Source organism: Hyaena hyaena, unplaced genomic scaffold, assembly GCF_003009895.1.
Source record: "Hyaena hyaena isolate Hyena2069 unplaced genomic scaffold, ASM300989v1 scaffold_70, whole genome shotgun sequence".
In the NCBI taxonomy this organism is placed as follows: Eukaryota; Metazoa; Chordata; class Mammalia; order Carnivora; family Hyaenidae; genus Hyaena; species Hyaena hyaena.
In genome coordinates this window covers 36928-50407 of record NW_024080701.1, presented here as the reverse complement: position 1 = coordinate 50407, position 13480 = coordinate 36928, and the positions used below count along the sequence as shown (strand labels likewise).

Sequence of the window (13480 nt, the reverse complement as noted above, 5' to 3'; positions counted from 1 at the left end):
TGACTACTCTCTTACAAAATGTTTCCATACCCAAATCCAATCACCAGGAGCATGGAGGTGTATTGCTCCCTTAGCAGGATCTTAATGTTGAGCCAGGCTTTTGCTTGCTTGCTGCCTGATTACTGTAGTACTTGGTCTAATTCTTTTTATCTTGAGCCCATAGGCCTAAGCAAAGCTGAGCAGCTGGTGTGTATTTTTATTCTCTTGTGATGGTGAGCACTTTAGCTATTAATCTTTGAAGCTCAAAAACAAATGGCAATAGGTCTTAACCAATGTCCTGGATCCCTCAGTCAAGTTGATGTTTTGTTTGGTTGTTTTATAAAGAGATTTAAGGACAGTTTGCATCATATCCATTCCTCATAATTGCAGATGTTAAATGCAGTCCTGGAACAAGGTGTAAATTATGGGAGACAGCTTAGTGATGAAATGCCAGGTCTTTAACAGGCTTTGATGGGATTAGCTTAGTAATAGTTATATAATGTGTGATTTGAGGCAATGAACATGCTAAAAGGGACAATTATTTCATCATAATGGACACACTTTTCACAGAATGATATTATCTGTCCCTTTGCAGTGTTCATGTATATGTAAATGAAGGATACTTGTCATCATGGCAATGGCAAGACTCGCTGGCAGGGATCACGTTGCAAGTCTACTTCAGCCAGTGAGGACACAGAGCAGCATTCTAGAAGCAAGCCTGTGGGCCATGGAATCAGGTTGCCTGTCGGCATCTTGGTGCTACCGCTTGCCGAGCAACCTCGGGCAGGTGACTTAACTATTCCCTGAACCTTGGATTCTTAATTATAAAATGAGGGTCATTTTAATGTGTACCTATTATGATGGGCATCGGTGCCGACAGCATGTATAAATCACACACCAGTGTTAGGCGTGAAATAAGTGGACTATTAGTTTCCTTATTGTTGTTGGATCTGTTACTTTCTTGTACCGTATTTATCTGGAATTTAAAATGGCGGTAATGCTTCCTGGGAATTTTTTAAACATGTATAGTTGAGCTTTTCCTGGAAGACAGAGTAAAATGACAGTATATGAGAAGAAGAATGAATATATTTTTATCAGAAACCTAGTACCTAAACCAGCTACTACTGCCCTCTCTTTCTGCTGCCCAACACACCTTCTGTGTGTTTCCAAGCTTCATTGCTCCACCTCAAGGAACATCTGTATTTAGGAGACCTCAGACTGAACTGCCTTCACCCTTTTGCCCAGGCCACCACTCCAATTCCAAACTCAGTTTCCAAATTTTTAGTCTGTAAATTTGATATAAATCCTTTTGGTAAAAGAATCTTTAGTTCTTGTTGTTGTTTCCAGACTGAAGCAGTAACATGTATGTAAGATCTCCTGATTGAATGAAGGTCAAATCTAGGATACTTATCCATGTGGGTCAGACTGTCTAGACTGAGAATTATTCTAGATAATTTAGGCCATATGGACACATCTTGCTCCTTTCACCTTTGGAGCTCAGCATGCATCTACCTATGGGCAGAGTTTCTTCCTCTCCATAGGACAGCCAACTCTTCTCCTTGTACCCGAGCTGATTTTGACCCACTGCTGGTTCTGAAGCTTGAGCAGCTCGACTTTAGCCTCTGGAAATCTGCCTGTGCTGGGCGTCCCTTCTGAGCCCTGGAGCACTCAAATGTTAAGATGCCAGAAAGATGAGGAAGAAGCAGCAAAGAGGACTGAGGGGAATAGACCAGTTGGAGTAAAACAATAATAACTCAGGAGACTATGGTTTCCAGGAGGTCAAATAAAGTATTTCAAGATTGATGAGGTGGCCAGTGATATCAAATGCTGTTAGCAGATGAAGTAGATGAAAACTAATAACTGATTATTGAATTTGGCAATATTGATTAGGTTAGTTTAGTGCATGAATTTCATCCTCTCTTTAATTCTGGTAAAATCTCTGAGAATGTAACTCTTTTGTACTTTTTTGAAAACAACCTAAGATACAGAGTACATAACATGTCCAGATTTACCCACTTGGAAAGTGGTAGAGTTGAGGCTTGAACTCAGATTTTCTGACCCCAATTCCTATTATCTCTGATATCAGCCATTTACATTTTTGTTTGACTTTAAATCAGATTTCGTTTTTCCAAGGAAGTCACATTTTAAGACTCATTACGCATTGTAGATATAAGATTTTTTCCATTTTTATGAATCTTAAGTATTAATCTGGTGGAATAATGCTTTTAGGAACCCCTTACATTATCTGGGAATAAAGCTTGGTCTGAGCATGACCACCTTTAACGCTCAGCCTCTGAACACCCTGAATGTTTTGTGGAGAGTAGAATGGGAAGAGGATAATGTAAAGAGAGAGAGAGAGAGGATTCCTGCTTCCTCAAATGAATCCTTTTCCTGAGCACAGTTAGTTGGCCTCCCCTGAAGAGACTTCTGAGAAGGTCAACATGTATTGGTCATGGTCATTCGGTGCTCTAGGCAACATGACAGGCAACTAGTAATTCTGGGACTAACAAGTTCAAAGCTTCTTGAAGAAACAAGACCTGAGTATAGAGTCCAATTTTATTGTGTCTATTTTGCTGTAAACAAGCATATGTATGAGACTCTATCAAGGTCATCTCAACTCTGTCTACTCCTTCCTTAGCATAAGACTCTCCTAAGTATTTTCCAAGAGTACTGTACAGGCAAAGGGTTGAACATTTGTAAGCATTTGTGCACAGCATTGAAGTAGTAGAATTCAGGCAGAGCATCAGGTGACTCTTTTGTAGTTCAGTGATTAATGCCGTAAAAATGGAATACTCAAATAAGGATATGCCTGTGGCTTTGGAACAATGTGAACAGGACTTCTGTGATAAAGGAGTAATGAACTTTTTTGTCTGTTCATAAGCCCAAATGGTTGGGTAGACTGAAAACTGCTGTAGATATGATTTCTTGAGGACTAGAGAAGAACCAGAGGGAGATTGATTTGACTGATCCATTAGTTTTCATCGCTTTTGTTCAACATAGGGATTTCTGTTTCTCTTACTGACAAAAAAATCAACAGTAGTGTTAGAGATATGGTAATGCTACAAAATGATGGGAAAAACAGCCTGCAGATAATTAGAATGTACATGAAAGTGGCTTTATTCTCATAGATATCAGATTCATACTTACCCACTAAATAATTTCAGATCAGATGTCTTCTGTGTGTATTTCTTTTGCTACAAAAGATACAAAAGATAGTTGTCATCATGAGCTTCATCAAAACCTGAAAAAAATCATGCTAAAAATTTGGCATCACAGACATCAACGTAATATTTAGGGTATTCAAGGCTGGAAAGAATCTCTTAAAATTTAATTTCATTTTGAGATGTAAAATAATGGAATTCTAGAATTGCAAAATGCTAACAAGCAGAACTTACTAAAAACCCAACATTAATTAAAATACCCCAAGTCATGGGCCAATTCTAAGTTTTATAGGGCTGTTTTGAATAGTTTAAAAGCTGAGACTTATGCTAAGTCAACATGCCTGGTCCATCCAGAGCCCTCTGAGTGTCCAAGACAGCCACAAAAATGCTGAAGAGAGTCCATAGCCTTGAATTCAGAGCCTCCATGACTGTGCCTATTATTCGTGAATGCGGTTGGAAACTAGCGCTCAAGCCTCAAAGCAATGAAGCCTGCCTGATAAAGAAAGTAGCTTCTGAAATGGTAATACCTTGAACAGATTCTGGAGGGTTGAACAGCTCCAGGATCTAAAGATTAAGGATGGATGTTAGGTAGTTAATCTGTAAGTGTTTCACATGTTGGTCTTGGGTGGGTGGGGCAGGATGTAAAGGCGTCACATCAAGGAGAGCCAGGAATTCATCCACCATCCTGCCATTAAGTCGTTGCACATCATCTTGGCTCACTCTGAATCTCTCAGTGGTTCTGTTTTCTTACTGGTAAAATGTGGGGAGAGTGATTGTCACTGCCTCTCCCAGGATTAATGAGGTGGTATTCACAAAGAGCATTGTAGCCTTAGAAAGGAATGCCCTGTGGCAAGACATTATAGGGCAATAACATTAAGCATGTTTGAAACATGTGCCTGCTGTTACCAAATGGATGCTATGGCTGAACAGTCTTGTATCTCAACTACAAACCAATGCATATGGGACTGCTTACAGATAACAGATGACAGGCTGAATAAGTGAGATAGCTGATTATTATACAGAAGGTAGTTCATGCTTAAAGAATGCTTTCTGCTTGCTATTTCATCCTCCATACACTGAAGACGTACTTGAGAAATCCCATTTAGCTTATCACTGGCTATTGATGGAGGAAATTAGAAATGGAGAAAAGGCCTGGGTTACCGAAGCTGTTTCCCGGGAGACCATACGGAAGAAGCAATTCCAGCCGCAATGCCTGGATGCTCCTGCTGTGTGTTAACTCAGCTTCATAAACTTGCCTCTGTAACTGTGGCTGTGATAAGTGCCAGACTAAGCCTAGGATGGCTAGCCCTAGACTTAATCTTCACGGTTGCCTGAAATCTTTTATACAAGGACCGCATTGTAAACCTCCAGGATCCACAAGTAAATAGCGAGGCTCTGTCTTCAGAGTGGCGCCTGCAAATATCCCACCTTGCTTGTGTAAATTATTCCAGCATATTTCCATTTACCAGGCAGATAATGAGCCAGCTGCCTCTAAAGAGCATCTTTTCCTATATTTGGAGGTCCTGGGATTCATAGTATGATCAACTTGCTGAAATCAGATTACTTTATTCCTCTAATTAAAATTCTCTAATGGATTCCTCTAATTAAAATTCTCTAGTGGATTCCCCATTGCACTTGGGAAAAATCCCATCCTTTTACCACAGTCATCAGGGCTCTTGCAGAACTGGCCTCTAACCTCCTCTTGGACCAGCTACCCCTTGTTTGCCGTGCCGCACGTCCAGCTCATTCCCACTCTAAGTCTCGGCCCTTGCCGCCCCTAATGGCTAAAGTGCTCTGCCCCAGATTACATGCTGGAAGCTTCATATCTCAGCTCAGATGTCACTTTCTCAGAGAGGCCTTCCCTCACCATCTGATCTAACATCCTGCCCTTCCCCTCCCCACCTGCCATCGTATAACCTCAGTATATTGTCTTTCAAAACATAGCAACTGCAATTACTTTACTCATTTGTTGCCATGATTATTGTTTCCTCCTCATGGAAGTAGACCTGACTAGTTCGCTTGACTATCTTCGTCACTTTGTAGCCCTTGTGTCTGGAAGAGCACCTGGAACATAAAGTCACTAGGACTTCAGTGGATGGATTAATGGGCAGCATTCATGATTTAGATTTCCAAATTCTTTGTGGGATTTTTGATACTACTCGCTGTGACCAGCTCCTCAGGGTGATACACTTGCTCTGACAAACTCTTTCTCCTGGTGTATAGTTAAGATAGTCTGGAATCATTCTATTCATTACCGCTTAACTTTATGGACAAGAGAGAACTTACGGAAAATGGGGTCTAGAGAGACAGCTATTTCTGGAGTGGTTCAACCTGAAAAGACTTCTTACTTACTTCCTTTTAGTTTTCTACATACATAGGGGGTGTTACAAAAGAGCAGTGCTCAAATTTCAATTCTCATCCTTACCAGCGGAAGGTTTGGAAGAAATTCAACCTTTCTGACTTTGCATTCTCATGTGTTGCCTGCCTGATTTTTATCTGAAGGGCCAAGTGAGATAATGTGGCTGCAAGGCTCTGAAACCATTTTATTGCTATTTGGATGTAAGATATGAGTGTTTACACAGGAGCATCTTGAATAATCTATCTGTTGACTCCTTTCTTCCTCATCAGGTGATCATTTTTTACTTCATTTTGTATTTGGAGTATTCAATGCAATAGGTATTCAATACATCATCCAATGAATGAATGAGCGAACTCTATTATCATTCCTTTCTTTCTCTTGGTCAACTCCTATCTCCTTATTGTAAACTTTATTGACTTTGTATTTATTTTTCACTCTTTTCTGGTAAGCTATTGGCCATTGAATAAAAACAGTTTCATAGGAACATCTCCCATTTAAAGTGATTTTAGTGTGACTTTCTGCTGTTATTGTCACTGCACGTGGTCTGGACATGGGTTTTAGCATCCTAGAGTGCTGTAAGGGAGAGAGGGAATCTGCCCCATAAACAACGTGAAAGGCACAGATCTACTACTGGCCATGGCCTTCTAGGGTGTAGACTCATAATATCTGAGACTCTTTATTAATCACAACCCTAGCCCACTCCAATCTATGTGCTGTAACCATTGAGGAAACTGAAGTCAAGACCTTAGTGAATCATGTCCTAGGCTGTTGGGCAATACTTTTATTTTGGGATTTGGATTATTTGTAGATTGCCCTTTTTTAGTAAAATGAGCGTCACTGTTTCTTTCCATTTTGCAAGAAAAACCTACTGGCTATTTAGCCAGAAGGCAAATATTTTCATTTTGAATTGCTTTCTGGACATTTTTCCAACAGTTTGATTTGAAGCTGTGAAACACATTATTCTTCTTTCCTCCTCCCACCTCCCCTCCCCCATTTCCTCTGAGGTAGATCAAAACCAATGCTTCAAAAAATAAAGCCAGTATTCTGTGATTGCTTCTTTACCATATGAAAGGATCAGAGAAACTGAAATAAATGCTTGTTTGGATCCAAAATCCTGCAGTCAAGGAAAGTCTGCCAGCCAATCAGGTATCCCAGAATATCTTGCCTTAAGGCCAGCCTGCCCAGGGACTGGCATTGAAGTATGTCTGGGCTTTGGTATTTTCTGTGTAGCTTAAAATGCTATCTTTGGGCACATTTATTGGGCTGCATAAGAAATATTGTACAATCTGCATAGTGATGAAGTTACGTATGTCTTAAACATGCTCTCCAGTCATAGAATATTCCTTTTGCAGACCTTTGGATCCCTTAGGTTGTTTTTAAATTTAATTTTAATTTTCTATTTTTCCATCTGGATGCACTTTCCAGTCTCCATTACTTTTACTAAAATTTTCCAGCTTGTTTGCTTCTTTAACCACTGAAAACCTTACCTCCGAACCTATGCCCTTTACACAATAGCGCGCGCGCGCGCGCGCGCACACACACACACACACACACACACACTTTCAAAAACAAATGTTAAAAACCTTAAATTTAAGAGTTTAATTTCATTTCCAGCTGTAATTTACTGTCAGTAGCCTGGATGTCCTTAATTTTAGTCATTTCCACTCCTGCTTGCTTCAAGTCAAGGCACTCAAATCCCGACTGACTCATCGTCTAGGTATTTAGTAAATTTGTATCTTTCCTTTTTATTTTGGTGACATTGCTTAGGTATGCCCTATCATTCTTGACATAGCTGATAATGAGACGCCTTCAAGAGACATTTTTCTTACTTGTTAATAACAGCAAGTAATAGCAGTTGAATTAAAAAAAAAGAATAAAAGACAAATAAAAATAATTTCAAAAAGGATCATGATTGGGGTGCCTGGGTGGCTTAGTCGGTTGAGCGTCCGACTTTCGCTTAGGTCACGATCTCGCGGTTCGTGGGTTCGAGCCCCGCGTCGGGGTCTGTGCTGACTGCCAGCTCAGAGCCTGGAGCCTGTTTCAGTCTGTGACTCCCTCTCTCTCTGACCCTCCCCTGCTCACACTGTCTCTCTCTCTCTCTCCTAGAAATAAAAAAAAAAAAAAAAAAAAAAAAAACCAAAAAGGATCATGATGAACAAAACGGCAATGAATTGTTAATTTTCAGAAATAGGTTGAGGATTCATATTTCAGATTCCTCAAAAGTAGGTGAACTGCTTTCTTCTCACTTTTTCCATAGTGTCCTTTAAGTAGAGGATGAAGGATGCTTTGCAGAGGTGAATAAAATTCACTGCCCTATCATTACGAAGGCTGACTCAAACTTTCGAATGTTTTGAGTGGTTGGAAAAAATAAACCCAAGATGATTTTACGAGTTTTTTAAAAAAAATTATTAATGTTTTATTTATTTCTGAGAGAGAGAGAGAGAGAGCGCGTGAGCAGAGGAGGGTCAGAGAGAGAGGGAGACACAGAATCTGAAGCAGGCTTTAGGCTCTGAGCTAGCTGTCAGCACAGAGCCTGACACAGAGCTCGAACCCATGAACCGTGAGATCATGACCTGAGCCGAAGTCGGATGCTTAATGGACTGAGCCACTCAGGTGCCCCGATTTTATGAATTTTAAAAGTGTTGTATGAACCTTTGGGAAAGATCCAACTGGACCAAACCTGCTTTATCTTTCCTGGATGCATACTGTACACTGGGAACTTAAAGGCTTTGATAAGTCCCGTACTAAGGAATCTTGTTTAATTTGGTATTTCCCACACTTATTAGACTATGGAATTCTCTTCTCACAGAATAAGAATGAACTCTTACAGAAAATGTCCACATAACACAGTTAAAGAAAGGCTCTGATCATTCTAAAAGCAGAGGGTGGGTGTATGGGGCATTGCCTTTGCCATGTGATCAGCAAGAAAGAACCAGGAAAAGTGGCCAAGTTCAGTGGCAACCAGCTTGCACCTAGGGATGAAAGCACAAGATGTGGCCTTGAGTGGAGAGCCTCTGCTCACAGTGAGAACAAGACCGAGGGAGAGAAAAGCTGCTGAGATGTTCCATGTGACCCTGAGCAGGCACGCAGAAAGGTTGCTCCTTCTGGTAAGCTGAGTTTTTCCAACTTGGCATGTTTGAATCATGCAGTTGTTTTATGTTGCCTCAAAGACAATTGACTGTGTTTCTTTTATTCGACGTATATAGAAGAAAACAACAGTCTTGAGACATTAATTCAATAATTACTCAGCATATCCCTGGTGAGTGCTCATAACCATATTTTTAAAACAGGTTCAAAGTATTTGTCATTGTTTTCATTTTAAACCACGTCAGTTAGATTTCCTACAAATTACACATGTGCGCATGCACGTGCATGCATCATGTGCGGGCACACACACACACACACACACACACCACTAACACCCACATGTCTGTTTCTCATTCTGTGGTGACATGTAATGAAAGGTTATTGTAAACCAGGTCTACATAAGACAGCTGCCCTGCAGATGTTCCAGAACTATATTAAATGCTCTACACATTAATATTGGCTTCTAGGGGTCTGAAGCTCTCACCCCAACCCAAGTACTTTAACTTCTCATTCCTCTTCCATTTACTTTCAAACTGAATGATTAAGGGACAATATGAAAAACACATGTAAAATGCCCATTGCGTTTTCTTTTCTTTTCCCTTTCTTTTTCATACATAAAAACAATGGGGGAAAGCCAATGCACAGATATTGGGGCCAACGAGTGGTTTACTTTGAAGCTTACCAGGGACACTAGGGAAATTTGCCAGTACATGGATTGCGTTTGAACCGTCAGATCAAAGAAAGAAATATGGAGTGTCAGAGGCTGGCATCTCCTGAGTTTGGATGTCTAAAGTGCAGTGTCCAGAGCAATTTTCATTCCTTGTCCATGTTGCATTTTGTGTCACTCTTCTCTTCCAAAAAGTCCTTGAAACGAAAAGGCACATGTTCAGTGTGGACAAAGATGTACACCATCATCACATTTTAAAAATGGAATTGTCAAGTAGCCTTGGATTTAGATTTCATTTGGGGATCTACTGATCCCCAGGAAGGTTTAAATCCTTGGTAGTGAAGTATTTCATTTCCTTTATCCTTTCTAAGGACATTTCATTTAACTTCTAATTATTGTTTTCCTTATTTTTCCAGGGTCCCCAAAGGAAGGATTTTTTATAACCTTACCCTTCTTGGGAACAATGGGGGAAGATCAGTAAGGCTCCCTGGTGGAACTGGACATGAGAATTAGGCTGATACACGGTGGCCTAGACTTTGCACCTAGTAAGACATTATACCCACAGGATAATTAGGGGATCTGTGGCAAGCCTGTGATCTTCTGAAGTTCCAAGTGGAGGCATGGAGTGCCCCTGATGGCAGAATTTCATGGAGAATGTCATTGATGTTTGTACACCAAACTCAAAACCTAGCAGGTAGTCTGGGTGTGATAAGACAGAGAAAAAAGATGGTGCCTTGATCATCTATGATCTTCTGGCCTTCTCACAGACCCCAGAGCCACAAATGAGCAAAGCCACTTCATTTTGCCTTCCACTGACCAGTCCTCTCTGCTATTGCTCTTCAAAGATGCTGGGAATCTTCTGTCTGGTAAAAAAAAAAAAAAAAAAAGGTGGATGGTACATATGCTTCTGATTTGGATTCTCATAATAACATTCCCTAAGATTTCCAAAAGGCCAACACCTTGAAAAAGCATATTAAATGGCTTAGTGTTTGTTTTTCGAATGTTTTAAATGCTGCATGCAACTTTGTGTGGTTCTGGGTATGCATTTAGCATTTAGTTAGAAGTCAGTGCAGTGAGTTTTTCCCACTTTATTTTCTACAAAATGGTTTAGAAGTGGACAGCTGTGTCTGTGGAGCTGGGGTGACTTTCCAAAAGGGAACATACAGCCAAGGTTTTCTTTCTTCTTGAGCACCAGGGCGAAGGTTGGCCTTACACCTATAAGTTGTGACAAGTCCATTTCTGGCTGTGACAAGTCCCAGAATATCATTTCCTCTTGTAGTTCGTGATTTTATCACCCCTCAGCTGGAGTCACTCATTCTATTACCGTCTTAGATTTCAGTTTCCATAATGCGCCCATCTGATTTCAGCATTACTTTTCTTGTTCCTGGGAAGAAAACGCCAAATTATTTGTTTAACCCCTTGAGTCATCAGTTCATCAATAGGCCGGGCTCTGTACTTCAGGGTAGCTCAACAAACAGTTTTACCACTGACCACAGAGGTGGATAGAATAATCCTTTTCTGCAAAGAGCACAGGGGATGATCCAAGTCAGGGCATATGGGGAATGATTTCCATTGCCATCTGCATTTTGCAGAGGCTCCTGTAACCACCAGACCGCTAGGTCCTCTCGTTCACCCTATCAGTTCCAAATAGAGTGGACTTCACACACACACAAATATGTATCTACTTGAACAAAGACATGGTTTATGCTCTTCTCTTCACATCCTTGGATCATAGGCATTAAAATATTCTTCTTTTCTGCCTAAGATCTTTTACTTTAAAATTTTAAAAAGCTCACATTGTGTCAGCATGGTCTTCTTATGTCTGTTCACTACTGTTGTTGTTGTTTAAGAAGTAAACAGAAAACTTCCTCCCCACCCAGTTCGATCTCCTTGCTTTGTTAAATGGGTGTTATTACCCTTTTCACTAGGGGTCATTTAAATTAATCCTCAAAGGTTTGGATTAAAATTAACTAATATATATGTTAAAAGTCATGTCTATATACAGATCTGTTTGACTATTTTGACCAAACATGAAACTACAAGTAAATGGAATGAAGGTTTGGGACTCTCTTACCAACCAGTTATTTGGGGATGTGTATCTTATTAAATGATTTGGGTGAAACCTGTACTTTTCTGCCAGGTATTTTATGTTCCATATATAAATGAACAAGCTATAAGACTAATAAGGAAATTCAACTGAAAATAATTATACATTTTTTTTCAGTGACTGAGAACCATGGTATTGTGGAAAGTTTTTGTTGTACTTAGTTCTTCTCATTTGTGTGTGTGTGTGTGTGTGTGTGTGTGTGTTTCTGAAGGCCTAACTCTGATGGATATTCTATTCATGAGTACTCCACATGTTGTTAATTGAGTCCTTTGAAATTCCTTCTCATTTTGTGACAATTCTGACTTCTACTGGTGGTGGCTGACATTGTGAGAAGAATAAGTTGTACATATAGTCTTTAGATTGTACCTGCGTGCATTCTAACCTGCCAAATTATGAAAGAACAAGAGGAAACCACAGCGAGGAGAGAAGATTATTGGAAAGTTTTTGCCTCCAGCTACCTCTGCAGAGTGTCACCCAGGTGCCTTTCTGACATGGGGTTTTAAGTGATGCTTCATTTGTCAGTGTGGATATCTTCAGAATGAGCATCCTCTCAGAATTCCTGGAAGAACAGCATCTTTTTTACTTACTGTTTCCTTGGGAGGTTCTAGAAGATAGGATGGGAGACCATGCTGATTTGGAATGGAAAAGAGGCCAGTATTTATTATATCAACACCTGAGGATTCAACCTATAGGCTGCCTGCTGTAACCTCAGGAGGCTGAGCAACTGTGTATTTAATAATATCGAGGACTTTGTGACTTACAAAAAACCAGTGGAAAGCAAGGTCTGGAATCAATGTGCATCCACCCTTCCCTGGTTTATAAGACTCTAGGGAGACAGATTTGTGCTTTGTCATTTCTGAATCATGCAGGATGCTTAATAGTGAAACAATGGCGCTACTTGTAAACTCAGCAGCTAATAATTACTGAGTGTTTGCTCTAAACCAAGCAATACACTAAGCACTTCATAAACATTACCTTATTTAACCTTGATTATGATTCTACAGTGTTATAATGAGTATTCTCACCTTATTGACAAAAGAATGTAGGCTTAAGGTTTATATAACTTGCCCAGGGTGACATAGATGATACAGCAGGTTGAGTAGTGGTCCCCAAAAGATATGTTCAATTCCTAATCCCTAGTGCTTGTGAATGTGGCCTTATTTAGAAATAGGGTCTTTGCAGATATCATTAAGATAGGAATCTTGAGATTTCCTGGATTTAGGGTGGGTCCTAAATCCAATGATAGGTCTCCTTGTGGAAGAAAGGAGAGGGAGATTTGCAACACACACCGAGATGACCATATGAAGATGGAGGCGGAGATTGGAGTGACACACCTACAAAACAAGCAACATCAGAGATTGTTGGCCCCCACTAGAAGCTAGGAGAAAGGCATGGAATGGATTTTCCCTCAGCCTCCAGAAGCAACCAACCCTGCCAATACCTTGATTTCAGACTTCTGGCCTCCAGAAGTATGAGAGAATAATTTATGTTGTTTGAAGCCACCCAGTTTGCGGTCATTTGTTACAGCGACTCTAAGAAACTAATACAGCTTGTCAGTGATGGAAACAACATTAAACACCAAACATCAAAGCCTATGTTTTGAGCCCTATTCCTTACAGATCCACTGTATTGACTAGGCCGATGCCATGTGTCTAATAAATGTTTAATAAATGTTGCTGGGTTTAAATGTATTTGAACAAAACAGATGGCTGAATTTTGATTCTTCTCATTTCTTTGGAAAAATGTCAGTGAAAGAAAGCATTTGGAGTACGAATGGCTGTATTTTTTTGGTAGTAGCCATTTCGAACAATGTGAACAGTTTCCTATATGATTTGCCTTTTGTTTTCATGAATAGCAAACCATTATAATCTCAGAGAGTTAGCATTTTAGGTCCATTGATCAGACACTTGTTAAAAAAAACCTCCTGACATGATAGAGGCAGTCCCTCAGATGAACAACTCCCGAAAATATCTTCCAAAATCACTTACTTTTCTTATCTTTCATCTGTGGAGATGGTTATGAGCATCTCATTTTAAGTAGGACCACAGTTTGCTCTGCACAAGTATAAAGGGATAGAGTAAGTTAATAGGGAAGTGAACTTGGGGAAGTGGGAGGGCAGA

At 40.1% G+C, this 13480-nt stretch overlaps 1 long non-coding RNA gene across 1 annotated transcript in view; it reads left to right on the top strand.

Moving 5' to 3' along the window:
* LOC120232192 overlaps positions 1-13033 on the top strand; it is a 41721-nt gene extending 28688 nt beyond the window's left edge. Inside the window, exon 5 of the long non-coding RNA XR_005528516.1 lies at positions 9670-13033. This is a non-coding gene — a long non-coding RNA (uncharacterized LOC120232192). The remainder of the gene's footprint in view (positions 1-9669) is intronic.
* Positions 13034-13480: the final 447 nt, after the last annotated feature.